Below are 17,947 nucleotides of genomic sequence, written 5' to 3'. Positions count from 1 at the left end.
TGAGGGGTAGCACTATAGATATATGTAACGGGTGGCAGTCAGTTCAAAGAACAGAAAGAGGAGAGGTTAGTGCCAGCATTGCCAACTTAGAATCTAGTTATCAGGGCAACTTTGACAGTGGAAGTAAAGAGTGCAGTTTTGGTTTGGTTCACAAACCTTTTATTGTACTATATATGAACACTCACTTTTTCTATTTATCAGACTTTGAGGTTTTCAAATTTCTTTCAGGGGTCGACCACATTAAATGCAAACTATAAACATTTACGAGCTAAAAAATGTTTTTATTGTATCGTCTAGACAGGAGACCCTTTCTTAACTCAGGTATAATGTCCCAATCTACCTTGCAGCCATGGCAAGACACCATTTGAGGATTACTGCTTTTACATTCTCCTCTGCATGGGTCCCCCCAGGATTTATGCGTGAAGGATATCATAGTTAGGTAGATGTAGACCAGAATAGAGGACTCCACCAAGACAACAAAGGCACACCTTGGCCAATCAGCACGAGAGCCAAATCAGAGAAAAGAGGCTGATCTGGAGTGGGCCTGGAGACTAAAGAGCTTTTAATCCACTAAGTCATGAACTGAGCTCTACTTTGGGCAACTGCAGCCAGTAGGTCAATTTAAATGGGTGGTGACAAAACAGGAGAAAGCTGGAAAACAAGAAAAAAAAAACTTGTAGGATTTTGAAGCAGATGTGCATGGAATCTTGCACATGCTGATAGGTGAACAGGAACAACATGGCTAAGTGCAAAGAAACGGGGGGGGGGGGGGGGGGGGAGGTTAGTTGGTCATACAACAAAGTGATGTAGCTGCTATGAAAGAGATAAGTGAGAGGCAAGTCTGACATATGGGGGGAGATTTACTAAGACTGTTGCACATAGAATCTGGTCCAGCAGTGCATAGTAATCAATCAGCTTCTAACTTCACCTTGTTCAATTAAGATTTGATAATAAAAGCTGGAAGCTGATTGGTTACTATGCACTGCTCCATAAGATTCTGTGTGCACCAGTTTTAGTAAATCTCCCCCACTGTATTTAATGATTTGTAAAAAATCTTTATTTTAAAAATTAGGTTTTTTTACAGGGTGCATCCATTATACTCTATTTGAAAGGGATACTGGACATTCTACTATATACTTCCTAGCAGGCTGTACTAAGATATTTACAGTATTTGCATGCTAGCATTAATGATGGGAGCCTCCCACCATTTAAGTCATTAACCTTCCTAGCGGTATTCCCGAGCGGGACTCGGGGTTAGATTTTAGAGCCAAAAGTGAAGAATGCGGGCGGTATGCGGCGGCGGAGCTTCCTCCCGATCGTCTGCGAGCCCCGGCTTCCGTCCGTCCGCGTGACGTCCGCCGGGGGGTGGAACCGGCGACAAATTCAAATGTCAAACACACCAAACACACTGATACCATTCAAAATAAAAAAAAATTCACATTACATTGCCCCCCAGTGCCCTTTCCTGCAGTTTTACTGTACTTTTTATGTAAATATATATATATATATATATATATATATATATACACACACACATATATAAATGTGTGTGTATATATATATATATATATATATATATATATATATATATACACATATATATATATATATATATATATATATATATATATACGTAATGCTTGAGAATGAGCAGCCCAAACCAACTGTATACATTATATATATATATATATATATATATATATATATATATATATATATATATATATATAATATATGTATACATAATATATGTATACATACATATATATATAATATATATAATAAATGTATACAGTTGGTTTGGGCTGCTCATTCACAAGAATTACATGCAAAATAATGGTACCGCTTTCAGCCCCTAAAATCCAAAAGAATCATACCGCCAGGGAGGTATGCTGCAAAGAAGTGGCATTACAGAGCACAGAGCTTGTATACAACACTGCCTGTTGGCTGTAAAGTGTAAATATGAAATACTAAGATGCAATACCTGATATTTATCCAGTTTTGGGCGGCACAGTGGTGTAGTGGTTAGCACTTTCACCTAGCAGCAAGAGGGTCCCTGGTTCGAATCCCTGACACTACCTGCCTGGAGTTTGCATGTTCTCCCTGTGCTTGTGTGGGTTTCCTCCGGGTACTCCGGTTTCCTCCCACACTCTAAAGACATGCTGGTAGGTTAATTGGATCCTGTATAAAAATTGGCCCTACTGTGTATGTATGTGAATTAGGGACCTTAGATTGTAAGCTCCTTGAGGGCAGGGACTGATGTGAATGTGCAATGTATATGTAAAGCGCTGCGTAAATTGACAGCGCTATATAAGTACCTGAAATAAAATAAACAGAAATTTTGATCATGTAATTTTCTGTTACTAGACATAATTTATTAAATAAACAAAAAAAATCCATATACGGTTTATGGTTTCCAAGCATGTAATTACATTGTGTTGTGCAAAGTAAGCAATAACTACAGTCAACAAAAAAACAGACAAGCTACTTGCAAACATTTACCGCAGTAAGCCAATTAGTTATAATTCAGCAGCATGCAAGCAGTTGATACACAACATGTAAACATGGCTGCTGGGCACGTCATGCTTTCCTATTACTCTGGGCTGAAGCTAGTCATTTTTTTTTTTTTTTTTTTTTTAAACACAACAAGCCGATAACTTGCATTACAGGGTCTAGAAAGTTTGATTTTTTATGTTATAAATGTAATACACTTTGTTTCTGTTTTACAGCAAAGTCTTATTTTAGAAGGAGAAACTGCTGTGCAATACACGGGGACAAGATTTACTGATAATGTGGAGAAGCCTAGCTACGTGTGAATCTCTAACTCTATTCAGTATAGGGTTCGAAAACGGTCTTAATGGACCACTAATCCTTGGCAAGGCCTGGCAACCGTCTGGTTCTTTCTAGGAAACAGCAATAAGTCACGGGGCTGTTGCTGCTAACAACAGATTCAATAGCACTGCTATGTATGGGGGTTTAAAAATATTTTAATAAAAGTTAAGTATTGCTGCGCATTTTATATATAAATTTACTAGTACAATGATAATAAAACATATACATGAATGAAAAGCAGCTAACACAAAATGATTCTGAATAAAAATCAATAAAAGCAAAGTAGGTGGAGGTGTAGGGCTAATCCAGAGACAGATAATTTGCAGTCCATAGAAAATGATGTAAATCCACGTGAAATTAGAAATCACACCAACAGGCTTAGTAGTGCAAAGGACTCCTTTGCTCTACTAAGCCTGCTGGTGTGATTTATAATTTCACGTGGATTTACATCATTTTCTATGGACTGTAAATGATCTGTCTCTGGATTAGCGCTACACCTCCACCTACATTAACAATATTTTAGCCACGCTACTGAAACAAAATAAATGCAGGGATGTAGTATTTTTCCAAATTCATGTAGCCCTCTTTTGGGGGGCGGGGTTATGAGCAACGACACTTCCCTAACAGGATATTGCACAAAACCTAAAAAAGGAGTTTCGGCCCCCCCAGAAAAAAATTAAAGTCAGCAGCTACAAATACTTTAGTTGCTGACTTTAACTATCAGGGTACTTACCTATTCAGGTATCCAGCGGTGTCCTCACCCGAGCCGATTCTTGAATCGGCTCTTGGGTGCTGCCGCCACCATCTTGGCATTGCGACTTCACAGCTGGTTTCATATTGTGCATGTGTGAGTCACGCTGCCCGTTGGACCCGTGAATGGGCTGGCTGTGGTGGGAAGGATGGGTGCCCAAATGTCTGGCTCACTTTGCTGTGGCGAACTGAGCTAGAAGTGGGAGCGGGTACCTGTCAAAACCTTGTACCCCCAAAAGGTGCCAAATGTGGCAGCAGAGGAGAGGAGGATGCAGACAAGCAGAGCCTCCCTTTTTGGGTGGAGCTCCTCTTTAAATAAGAGAAATAAATAAGAGAACCAGAACCTTCACAAAAAGGAAGGGCAGGTTTGATAATAAATTGGCAGTGCCTCCACCCAGGACAGGGCCTTTATGAACAGCGAGGATTCCCTTCCTGATTAATTAACCAGTAATCTAAACAACGTAATTGGGAGCAGAAGGCCTACTACAACCAGCATATACAATTACCATAAGTATATAGATGCACACCAGTATAGAATAAATACAATGTTTAAATAAGAAAAGATTAATAATAATACATACATCCAGTATACAAACAGGTATTATCCGCAAAGGGCTTGATAGGAGTCCTTAAGAAATTGTGCACATATATCTGGTAAGTATAGTTATTAATAAATATACTGCCAGCAAAGTCCAGTTGCAGGAGCCCCTGAAGATGATGTGCCATTTGTCTTTATGTCAGAGACCTCAAGACAAGATCAGCGGTCACGGGGATGTCCTCCAACTGTTGTCCAACCATCCTGAAATGGAAATTCTCACCGGTAGGCACGGTGGCGTGGCACTGGAACTCAAAGTCAGCCTATGTACACTGCGCTTTAGTCCCTCCCTAGAAGTTTATAATAGTGTCTACTGGTCTAGCTTAAAATACAACAGCAGTGACTCCATGGACAGGACACGTCTTCTTCCTGGAAACTCTCCTTCATAAAGATATCAAAGCCCTCCAATCTGGGGTTTCTGACCCAGCTAGCAAGGACAGGAAGTGATGTACATAAATAACTCTATGACAATATAAAGCACAGCCACTTACATGTGCAGGTAGTAGAGGGCAGCAGATACCTACATTCACTTTTTTGTATTTGTTTTATCTTGTTAGTTTTAGTCAACATAGCGGTGTGCTGGCTAGTGTTCTCTAAGCATGGAGTGTATTATCTCAGTCACAGTCCATGCCGAGCTTGCTGCTTCAGGGATCTGAAGATAATATGCTGTGCTAATGGTGAATTTCAGGTATGGATATTTTTGCATAGTTTGGATGTACCAAACCTGTGGTGTCCAGCATACAGCAGAAAAGAGAGAAACGGCATATTGTAGCATAAAATATAACAGTTTACTGTAAAAAAGGAAGGTAATCACATTACACCAACAAGAAAGTATCATTTTACAGCAGCACCTCCCGGCCAAGCAGGTGTGATGATGTCACGCTAAGCTCCGCTCAACATGTTTCACATTTTGAACTGCATCGGGCGGAGCTTAGCATTGACATCATCACGCCTGCTTAGTCGAGTGGTACTGCTGGTACATGCTATAATCTTGTTTGTATAATTTAGGTGTCTTTTTTTTCAATAAACTGTGTTGTTTCATGCTACACTGTGGTGTCCCTCCCTTTTCTCCTTTATGCTGACTGTTACTTGTTCTGAAGTTATTGGAGTTTTTGAGGTTCATCCTAGCTAACCACTGGAAATGCTATAATATATTTAATCACTGTGAGACCTCCGAAGCTTTGAGGTCAGATTTTCTGGTAAGCAATGTATTTCTGAGAAGGTGGTGGAGCACTGAAGCACCTTTCACTGAAGACAACCTTCTGCTGCTTATAATTTTTTCACATTTTTCTTGCTGGAATTTTGCTCTTTAGGGATGCTTCTGTAACATCTGTCATATCCTTAGGTCTCAGGGTTTAAAGCCCTAAGGATGTGGAAAGCTGAATGCATCTTCCCTCCTGGGAAGTTTTCTTGAATTACTGGCTGCCATGGAGAAAAACTGTTTTGGCTCCAGAGGAAGCAGACTCCAGTTGTCCCCTACATAGAGGTGGTGACTGATCAACTGACTTGGAAATCCACACAGGAACCCTTCCATGCTTCGCCTTGAATTTTAAACCTGAGCTACCACTAGAACCACAGTTGTCAAAGGGCCGCTTTAAGGTTTAGGAGTCCAGTGAGCATTGCCCTGTCAGAGAGAGACACAGGAGGTTAGAAGGACATGCAGAAGTCCAAGGAGGATGCTTGAGCATAATCTACAGGTATTCTGTGCTCCCTTCTCCCTTCATCATCATTCTAATATCTTAATGCACATGTGCTGTAAAAGGTATACAATCCTAAGTAAAGTGACTGGCCACACCATCATTCCAAAAATCCAGAGAAAAGAACCATTCCCTGAGAGCTAAGAGCCTGGGACATTTATTGTTCAGTAGGTCTGGGACATACATAATGTAGCTTTTCAATATCTGCAGAGCCATACTCCGTCTAACTTTGTCTGCCTGGTTACCAATAGTGCTACACAATATTATCCATGTGGATTTATTCCAGGTAGATTGAAAATTTGACATTTAGCTTGTGAAGCTTGACATTTAGCTTGTATTTTTAATTGTATGTATAACCACATTTTTGATTTATAGGGAAGTATATTAAGCCCCATCAGGTTATTTTATGTTGTGATTGGCTCACAGCTATCACATGGTACCTGGTACCCTGTGCCATGTGATTAGCTGTAGCCAATCACAGCATCACAATAATAATAGAAAGCCATTAATGACAGCTACAATCATTGCTAATAACAGTGATCATCACTGTTAAAAGCAATAATAGTGTAAAAATAAAATCATTGATCACCCCCCCCCCCCCCCCCCCTTACTATGGTGACACTGAACTACTCTGACAGTATGTAAAAAAAAGGAAAAAAAATGAATTATTTTTTACATACTGTCTCCAGTTAGTATCCCTGATCACTTCCACACCAGTCATATAATGGTGCTGTCCTGCATTGGTGATAGTATGTAAAAAAAAAAAAAAAAAAAAAAAACATTTTTATTTCATTTTATTTATTTCATTTCATTTTATTTATTTCTTAATTTCTTAATTTTCATTTTTTTTTTTTTTTTTCTTAATTATGACACAAAATTGCAACTTCAAAAACCCTGCCATGCCTCCTACTAAATACCTTAGACTGTCTACTTTTCAAAAAGGGGTCATTTGGGAGGTATTTTTTACTGTCCTGGCATTTTAGGGCCTCAAGAAATGACAGTCAGTACATCAGGATTGATCAATTTTTAAATATATATACCATACATTGCAGACTCTATACCTTTCACACAGACAAAATAATATACACTGAAGAAAGAATATTTGTTTGCAAAGATTTTGCAAAGAAACTAAAAAAAAAACAAAAAAACAAATGTAGCCAGGTCCTTATTAACTTATTTTTAATCTCATCTTAAATCTCACTTTTTTCATGTATCGTTTAGGTTATCATCAAATCGACATATGTATGTCTAGGTGGTTTAGTATTTTCATTAATTTTTTCATTTTTATTTTTATATTACATTTTTTCTCTCTTTGTTACTAGAAATTAAGAAGAAGAATTTTTTATATTTGCAACTTTGTAACTTCTTTGTTAGATTGTTATGCATACATCTTTATATTACATGCTTTTATCAACAATTTTTGTTTAGTTATTTGGTTGTTTCCTCTAATGAGGTTACTTTGTAACTATTTGTCTTCATTGTAAGACTAAAGGTTTTTCGGCCTGCACGTGTATATCATTTAGATAATTGGTTCAAGGTGTGCTTGATTGCACTACTCCAACACCACCTGTTTGTCTATCTACAAATGCTGGCCGACTACTGATATCTTATTGTGTGGTTATGAGTAAGCAATCGTTTGTATCATGAAACGCGTTAACCTGGCATGTCTGTTTTGCACTGTCTGTATGAATTCACCTATGAGAAATAAAGAAATGTATTCACTTCAACAATTGCTTTGTGTGCGGTCCCACCTTTGGATTTTCTACTATTTCGGATGACGGATCTGACCTGCACCAGGCTCAATAACTGCACCTGAGCGGCTTTTCTCTGTTTTTCTGCTGATTAACTTACCTGTGTTATCATGGACATTTGGTAACAATGGCTGTAGTGAGCTTGTTTCCCTCTAGTGCTTAGCCTGGGCATTATGTCATCATTTCCTGAATGCAGAGCAAGCAGAGACAACAGCTGGGAGGGGATCATGGGATATATGGTCCAAGGAGCCAGGATTTTCATGGGAACCAGACTGCTACACACTACAAGTCCCAGCTGGCTGGGAGAGAGAGAATAATGCTGGGAGAGGAGATAAATAGCCTGGTCTAGGAAGGAGTGGCTCTCTTGAGACTATGGCCTTCAGTGTTATGCAGGGATCTTGAAGCCCGGGAGCTGCAAGCAGACGTGAGGCCTGTGTGGCAAGGAGTGTGTGAGCTGTGTGCCTGCCCTGGACCCATCTTTTTCAGCTTCCTGTCAGCAGAGGGGCTATCCAGAGTCATTCTCATTGTCATCGTTACAAAGCCAGCTGAATCCCAGTGACTTCAGGCAGATGGCTAGGTGTCTTCAACTGGTTACAGATTCTTCAGAGCCTGTCCTGGGACACCCTTTTCTCTTGAGCCTTGGTTTCATCTGGATTGGTGAGCGGGCAGAAGCCCACCCTGTGTACACCCCACAAAGACACTGCAAGCAGACACCTTTATCTCATTTCTTCACACTAAAGTCACCCAAGGAGACACTTTACTTTGCTGTTCTTGTTTTTGGTCGCCATTGCACAGCAACACTTCTGGGCCATGGTTGAGGCAGCTGAAGACACCGGACAACTACAGCACAAGGACTCCTCGTTTCTCCCTCAATTTAAAGGGCTTTGTGCATTAAGCCTGAAGAGGAATCACACTCAGAGCCTAGTATTCTATGTCTTATGAACTGTTGTTATAATATTGCTACAAACATGTTGGGTCCATGGCATCAAGACTCGGTTCACACTACTCCGACTTGGGACGCAACTTGTGCGACCTCAAGTCGTCCCAAGTGGCTTGTCATTACAAATTCAATGTAAATGAATGAGAGCCGTCTTAATATGCACTACTGAAGTCGCTCCGACTTCAGAAAAGGTTCCTGTACTACTTCAAGGTGACCTTTATCCGACTTGTGCACATAGACTTCAATGGGAGTCGCCTCTAAGTCGGATCCTTATCTATTTTCAAGCGACTGATCAGACTTTCCAGGAAGAAGAAAAAGATTACCCAGGCATTCCTCACAGACAAAGTCGCCTATCATTTAAATCTCTTCAAAGTCTCTTCAAAAGTCTCTTCAAAGTCGTGCTAAACAGTCGCTCCTTCATGGGGCGACTTTTTGGTCGCGGTAGTGTGAACCGGCTCTAAGGGAGCAGTCTGACACCAAAGGTCACACTTTTCTCTTTCACACCTAGAGTCATAGGCTCTTGCATGGTATATTGTTTCTTAATGTTTATTTATGGTGATATTTCCGTTGCACTGCTTGCCTTTTTCATACCTTTCAGAAGTAAGAGTGTCACACCGAATGATATTTGCCTAAGATATTTTTGTGCTTATCTGCCTAAGGAAAGTGTTACTAATCCCAGGACCCTGCAGTCACTATATCTGGTATTCCACAGTACACAGAACATGGAAATGCAATCCTTTTAGTAAATATAAACTGCTAAAAACCTTTTCTCATCAGCAGTATATAGCAGTCTTGTGACTTCTATCAGTTCCTGGTTAAAGCTTGTAGAAATGAAGGCGAAATCTGCTGCACACCACCAGCTGCTAGGAAGATGAATCCTTTATTAACATACGTTAAAGGTACACAGGATACAGAGATAGACGTGTTTCACACTTTCAACGTGCTTGTTCACTACAATAGGAGCATCTGGCAATCCACAACTTAAGTGTACACCCAAACGGGCTACCACCCATAATTGATTGGCTGTTAGATGACTCCAGCTACAAACATACATAAAAGCATATAAATTATTTTAATCAAAAAGCAAAACAGATAACAACATATACAGTATAAAAATGCAATGTATAAATATATATATATATATATATATATATATATATATATTGTGAGGGATTAGCTCGGTGGCGGGTGTGGATGACCCCTTGGGGGGTGCGTTTTCCCAGAGAGGTAGCCGACAAGTGCTTGCAAACAAACAGTGTGGTTTATTAAATGGTGTTTTCTTCACCAGGCTGTATGCAGCAAAACATCCAAAATAAAATAAAACAGAAAATAAATCCTTGCCTCTGTGGGCGGCTACCTTCTCACAACTGGAACCTGCCTAAGTGTCTGTCTCCAACCTACCGTCGGGCAGACTTCCTTGTCCTACAGCGGACACTCAATAGTCCTTTTATAATAGCTTCACAGGGCAACACAGTCCTTTGTTTCTTTCACATCAACAGTTCGTCTTCTCACCTTTGAGACGATTTCACCCTTGGTTACCGTCCCGGGCACACATCACTCCGGGGGGTCTTCTCCCAGGCCCACACATCCTGTCGGGAGGCACACGCTGACTGTCCTCCTGCTCCCAGCCCACATGGCTTCAGGACACAGCTTCTGGAGGCAGCAAACAATAGGAATTTCTCTGAACAAATTATAGAGCCTTAACTCCCTCATTCTGAACAGGTGAAGGCCTTTCAACTTCCTGCTGGCTAGCTCTGTAGCCAACACCCTAAATTAATTAATGGACTTTCTAAATCAGGTGGAAATGTATCTCCTTCCTGTGACTACATTCCCAGATTTAGCTGACTTCCTGTTACATACCCCCCCCTCTTGTTTCAACCCTAGGGTTGGGACACAGATTTCCAGGCACGCATGTGTCAAGCACTGCTGACTCACTGATAAGCCTCCTATTATCCTCAAGCTTCCGGATGAAACTGTTTTGTCATCTTCATTGACGGATTTCTCATAAATGCCACACAGTTTGTCTCTCATCTCATATACACATTCTTCAACTGCATTTTTTGGCATCATTTTGCTCCTTCTCGTTTCTGTCATCTTCATTGACAGCTTTCTCATAAATGTCAGACAGCTTGTCCCTCATAACCGTCTGTCCAATCCACCATGGAGGACCGTGATCCATAGGCAACTCAATTGGGCTAGTCTTAATGTCTTCAACATTCTTAAGACGCCTCTCTCTGCAATCCATAAATGTTTTCCACAAAACTTTGAGAACCTTTGCTTCACTAAGCTTTGTTCCAAGTAGGGACTCTTGACATCCCTCTGTGACTTGAGTTGCCTCTCCATACAGCTGTACACAATCATTGACTTTTTGTTGTAAAAGGGAATGATCTTCCTTCTTGAGCTTTGCTTGCTCTAAGATGCTGTGCAGAGGATTTTCCAATTGAGACAACAGGCTGTCACACATTTCTTCAAAGTGACCCCTGTTCCTTTTCCCAGAGATATCAATATCATTCACCAAACATTTCATATTCATAGGCAGATCTGAAGCATTTGCACTCATCAACTTCTTAAACTTTTCGCCCTCCTGAGCGAGTCGCAGTAAAGGCCTACTATTTGATTTGATATTGAGTTTATATTTCTTGCCAAACTCTTCACAGAAGAAGCCAACCAGAACATCATCAACTTTCCTTCCACCAACATAGGGGTCAAAGGCAACAACACAGTTGAACCCAGCGATCTGGGTGGTATCCATTATAGACCTCCTCTCTGCATCAGTGAAGAAGCATGGAACTGCAACACATTCTTTTACAGGTTTCTTCAATGCACGTTCTGCTGAACTATTTGACCGCTCAAGGTCACCTAGTTCTTTTTCTCTATCTGAATTCCACATGGAATGCATCTCAAGATCACGATCAAACTTCTGCCACCCGTCTTTCACCAGTTCCATTTTGGAAACACTCCCTGAAAGGCACTTATTCATTTGCTTCACGTTTTCACCAACAGCCTTAGTTTTCTCCACTAGGTTTTCAGCCTGAACTGAGAAAACATCACATTTCTTACACAGCTCCTTTGTTTGCTGAAGTTTTTGAAGGAACGGTTTATTCCACAGGGGTGATTCAAGCCACATGTCATCACATTTCTGAGGCTCACTCAGGACAGACCCCAAAACTCTGATCCTTTTAAGAACTGCATCAGGCACACTATCCCCTCTTTGGGACAGATCCTCTGTTGCCTGGAATTCCTCTTCCAGTTCCTGCAACGGAATCTTCATCTCTTCTACTTGCTGTTCTAAGGCTCGCTTAGACTTTTCTAGCTCCTGAACGCTTTTCACAACATCATCCTTGGAGCTGACCAATTCTTCAATTTCTGTACGCAGCTGTTTGTTAACACTTTCTAGTTTAGCCTTACACTCTAGAGCTTCCTCCAAAGAGCGAGCCAAGAACAGGGCTTTGCTCTCGTTATCACGCACCTCCGTTTCTGCACGGGCGCGTTCTTCTGCATATTTTGCAGACACAGTCTTCTCTTCACCAAGCATCTGATCAAACTTCTTTTTCACCTCTTCAACACACTGTAATGAACCAACGCTTTCTTCCATGCGTTTTTTCATATCCGCTATCTGAGCTTGCAATGTTGCGACTTGCTCTGATAGGTTTTTCTTTGCTTCCGCCTCCTCTTTTAATTGTTCCAGGAAGCCATTTTTCTCATCTTCCATTTGTTTGAGCTTTGTGCTAAAACTCAGCCTTTGACACCTCTCTTCCTGTAAGAGTTCCTGCGTGTCTTGCAGCTGCGATTCCAAGATAGAAAAATCTTCCGCAATTTCTCTAGATTTGCTGTCTGCTTGAGAAAGCTGATTTGTAACATTGTCCAACTCAACCTGCAGTCGGTTTGCCTTCTCTGACAGCTTAGCACACAATCGGTCACCTTCTGACACCTTGACTTGCGATTCCAGAAGCTGTGCCTCTACTTTTTCCCTCTTATGTTCACAATCTTCTTTTCCCTGCATAAGAGCCTTCACCTCATTGGCTAGCATCTGGGAATAAGAATGTAATTCTGCCACACAGGCTTCTTTCTCCTTTAACTGCTGCTGGACACGTTGGGCTTCCCCTTTCCAACTTTCACAGTCCGCACGCCATTCATCTACCACATTGCTTAAAGTAGTGAGCTCATACACAGTACTCAGTAATTTAGCCTCTCTTTCACTTTTCTCTTTGTCGCTGAGAGACAATGTCGCTTCCAGAGCAACATTCTGTTCCTGCGACTCCTGCAGGTCTATTTTTGTAGCTCCCAAAGACTGAAGACTTTTTTCCAGCTGATTACGCAACTCCAACATATCAGCCATACTTTGCTTCTGCAAAGTCTGAATTTCACTTTCCTTTTCCATGAGGATGGTATCTTTCTCCATTATAGTCTCTCTGCGTTTTTGCAACTCGACCAAAAGAAGAGCAGTGGATTCTTCCCACTGTAACACATGAGACTTGAGTAGTTCATTCATTTCCTGCAAGTTTCTATGCTCCATTTTAAGCAATTCCAAGGCTTGTTCCTTTTCTTCCATTTTCCGTTGCAAGGCATCCAACTCAGCCCTGCACACATACTCGGTTTCTTCCAAACCGATGGCCTCCATTGGCTGCTGGCGTCTCTGTTTCCAGCCTGCCATGCTCTCTTGATGAGCCTTTTGTTGAGCTGCAAAGCTCTGCTGAAAATCCGCATTTGCCTGCTGTTGAGCTGCATTTGCTTGCTGTTGAGCTGCATTTGATATAATCAGATGTTTCAACATCTCCTCCATTTTGAGTTTACTTTTCATCTGAGCACACTGCGTCTCCATAGCGGTTTCATCAGTGTTGCTAGGGACAACAACCTTCCTCTTTAGTAGACTCTCTTTAGGCATGGATGGGGCTGGTTCAGACGGCAACATCCCCTCCATCCATAGAATCCGGTCTCTCATTTCATCTATCTTTGCATTTTTCAGGCGTTTGGAACGCCCCATCTTCAATAACTCCACAAACAAATTTTTCACAGTCCAGCAAAAATTTTTCAGACCACTGTCTCTTTAACACATGTAGTTTTTCTCTCTCTTGCGGGATCTCTTTTCCTGCACACACAGTTTGTGCAGTCCCTTGCACCAGACACAACAAAGTTCATCAAATAATTTTGAGACCGCTGTCTCTTTAAAACACTTTTTTTTTTTCCTGTCAGGATCTTCTCTCCTGCACACATAGATTGTGCAATCTCATGCACCAGATAAAGTTCATCAAACATTTGCACTTCCTTGCAGGGATCTCTGCTTATGCCCACTGCATACCTCCACCATATGTGAGGGATTAGCTCGGTGGCGGGTGTGGATGACCCCTTGGGGGGTGCGTTTTCCCAGAGAGGTAGCCGACAAGTGCTTGCAAACAAACAGTGTGGTTTATTAAATGGTGTTTTCTTCACCAGGCTGTATGCAGCAAAACATCCAAAATAAAATAAAACAGAAAATAAATCCTTGCCTCTGTGGGCGGCTACCTTCTCACAACTGGAACCTGCCTAAGTGTCTGTCTCCAACCTACCGTCGGGCAGACTTCCTTGTCCTACAGCGGACACTCAATAGTCCTTTTATAATAGCTTCACAGGGCAACACAGTCCTTTGTTTCTTTCACATCAACAGTTCGTCTTCTCACCTTTGAGACGATTTCACCCTTGGTTACCGTCCCGGGCACACATCACTCCGGGGGGTCTTCTCCCAGGCCCACACATCCTGTCGGGAGGCACACGCTGACTGTCCTCCTGCTCCCAGCCCACATGGCTTCAGGACACAGCTTCTGGAGGCAGCAAACAATAGGAATTTCTCTGAACAAATTATAGAGCCTTAACTCCCTCATTCTGAACAGGTGAAGGCCTTTCAACTTCCTGCTGGCTAGCTCTGTAGCCAACACCCTAAATTAATTAATGGACTTTCTAAATCAGGTGGAAATGTATCTCCTTCCTGTGACTACATTCCCAGATTTAGCTGACTTCCTGTTACAATATATATATATATATATATATATATATATATATATATATATATATATATATATATGTTAAATATACACACAAGGGATACTCACATAATAATAAAAAGAAGAGATACAAAAATATACCCAGACACCAAGACAAGAGCATATATGGAACAGAGTAACATTGTATTAAAGGATGTCTGCAAAGCACACATAGGGTTGCAGCTGCACTGAATATGTATGGCATATGTGCTGAGTGACCAGAAATAAAATAGGTTACACTGTTACGTCCACCTTTCAAATGAAGGGTAAAGCAGTATTAAAAAGATTCTAAAAGCATATACAACCCGATAAATTGTGTCCATCCATCGGTTGCATGCAATCGATACATAGTAAAACACCCTGACCATGCTATCCTACATTTGCGGGTGGAGGCCAATATATGTTTAAATACACCTCCATTTGAATCAATTAAAATCCATGGTTAAAGCTTGTAGGAGGAGTTTCCATACTGCACTGAGCCGTCCTATCAGGATCCAAGACCCCCGACCCTCTGTCTGGACAGTGCTGATTGGACCTGTGCAGATCACTTGCACTCTTCCAAGAAAAAAAGCACACCAAACTAAGCATGTGCAGCCTGACAACAGTAACTCTGTGTTATCCGGACCTGTTCTGGAGTCAGTGGAAGAAGGGGAGGATCAGAGAAGACAGGATCAAGCAGCCTTTTTAACACAATGCAGAGAATTAACCCCGTAGGTTCCACAGTGAGTATAACAAGTATGCTTTACTGCATATACAGTTTGATTTTACTTTATGGATCTGGTAACACTTTAAAGTAAAGAAATACTTGGTTACTTTGCTACAATTTTGTGTCTGTGTATTGCATAACCTTTTAAACATGTCCGAACCCAGGGTGTCAGAGGTGCCAGGTGGCTTTCAAGGTCAGGGCAAACTTTGGGGGCAGTCATCTTCCAGCTGACCTCACAGGGATAGCGCTACATGTTTTTTTCAAATTTTTTCGGATTTTTTTATATATATTATATATTTATATTATATATATATTTATAGCAAAAAAAAAAAAAAAAAAAACAGTGGTGATTAAATACAATCAAAAGAAAGCGTTATTTGTGTGGGAAAAAAAACAATATTCATTTAATTTGCGTACAGTGTTGAATGAATGAAGTAACACAATGCTGAATAGCAAAAAAAAAAAAAAAAGGGGGTAAAACCTTCTGGAGGTCAAGTGGTTAACATATTGCTATTTGAGTTTCCCCTAAGCCTTCCCCTAAGCCGGTGTGTAGTTTATATTGCTGTACCGTTACATAATCAGCATGTCCGTTAGTATAGAAACTGCATTTTTATTCTCCTTTCTAGATGGTTCATCATGCAATATGCTGAGATACTTGCCTTGACTTGTTTAATATGACCTAATGTACCATTGTGCTTGTTGTGCTATGACACTCCTGTATTTTATGAACCTGTCAATAAAAGCTTTGTAAAAAAAAAAAAAACATATTGAAGGTTCTGATCTTTCCTTGCTCTATCTAAAACCAAAAGAAAAACAAAAAAACCTGCTTTTACATACACAATTATAAAATACCCTTGTTATTTATTTTTTATCTATTTTTGCATCTATGTAATGTTGACCCCCTCCTGCGTATTTCAGCCACTGCTTACTGTCACTCTTGCATTTGCTGCTCAGCATTGCACAGGGACAATGGAGGCAGTGGCAGCCTATCCACAACGGGCGCAGGGGCGCCGCCCCCCTAGTTTGCATAATTTAATCATGGAACGATTTATTTTTAAACAACTGATAAGATGATTAACATTTTTAACATCTAAGAGTCGGTTCACACTGGGGCGGCACGACTCTGTACTACTTCGGGGGCGACTTGTGCATTCCCATGCACCCCGACTTCGGAGCGACTTGCATGGACTTCACATAATGGAAGTCTATGCAAGTCGCTCCGAGGTCGCCCCGAAGAAGTACAGGACCCTTTTTCTAAGTCGGAGCGACTTGTGTCGCTCCTATTAGAACGGGTCCTGTAGCAGTCAATGGAGCTCAAGGGAGCGCAGCTTGTCAGGCTGACAAGTCGCCTGACAAGTCGCGCTAGTGTGAATCGAGTCTTAAAGTTAAAAAAATGTTAATCATATTAGCATTTATTTAACCTCTTCCGGACCGCCCGCCGCCTTTTTACTACGGCAGTGCGGCCCTCCTGCGCAAACCAACGTAGACCTCCCACCCCCACTCGTCATCGGGGAAGACGATGCACGGGGCAAGCGGCTCTGATTGCCACCTGACACCCGCAATCGCTCCCCGCTGAGAGAGAAAGACGGTCAGCTGTTGTAAATACAGCTGACCTTTCTTCTCCCTGGAATGGTCACAGAGCGCCTATGGTCCTTCTATATAGGATCACATGTCTCTATGGTCATTTCACTCAAAAAAAAATTCAAAATGTTTATCACCAGCCGCCACTGAATGCAGGGAAAAAATTAGGATAGGGTGTCGGAACACATATGTCCCAGGAGGCTGCAGGACCATTCACAAAGTGCCATGCAAGCTCATATATCCACTTCAGCCACGGAAGATTTTACCCCCTTCCTGAACAGGCCCTATTTTGAGATTCGGCACTGCGTTATTTAACGGACAATTGCACGGTCGTGCAACGCTGTACCCAAACAAAATTTACGTCCTTTTTTTCCACAACTAGAGTTTTCTTTTGGGGGCGACAATTTTGAAAAAAAAAAATATATATTTTTCACATTCTTTTATATAACATTCTCAAAAAAAAAAATTGAAAATCTAAATGTTTTAACATTTTAGGCCAATTTGTTTTCTGCTACATATTTTTGTCATTTTTCTTGGTTTTTTTTTTTTTTTTACTAGTAATGGCAGTGATTTGCGATTTTTTGCAAGACTGCGACATTGCGGCGGACAGATCGGACCCCTGACTGATATTTTCGATACTTTTGGGGGTACCAGTGACATTACTACAGTAATCAGTGCTAAATAATATACACTGTTACTGTAATAATGCCATTGGCAGGGAAGGGTTTAATACTGTTGGTGATCAAGGGGTTAAATGTAAGCCTAGGGGAGGTATTCTAACTGTGTGGGGGGGCGTGGCTTGTGAGATGACCATAGAGACATGCGATCCTATATAGAAGGTTTACAGGCGCTCTATGATCATCCCAGGTAGAAGGACAGATTGCTGTGTTTACAACAGCCGACCGTCCTTCTCTCTCAGCGAGGAGAGATCGGGGGTGTCAGGCGGCAATCGGAGCCACCTGACACACACGCTGGCTTCCCCACTGAGCAGTGGGCGCGGGAGCGTATTTGCCCCCTAGACTCCCCAGAGTGAGTGCCGTACATGTACGGCGATTTGCCTGGGAGCGGCTGCCTGCCT

This window comes from Pelophylax lessonae (assembly GCF_965119305.1).
Source record: "Pelophylax lessonae genome assembly, chromosome: 1".
In the NCBI taxonomy this organism is placed as follows: Eukaryota; Metazoa; Chordata; class Amphibia; order Anura; family Ranidae; genus Pelophylax; species Pelophylax lessonae.
Note: the sequence above shows the minus strand (reverse complement) of the source record.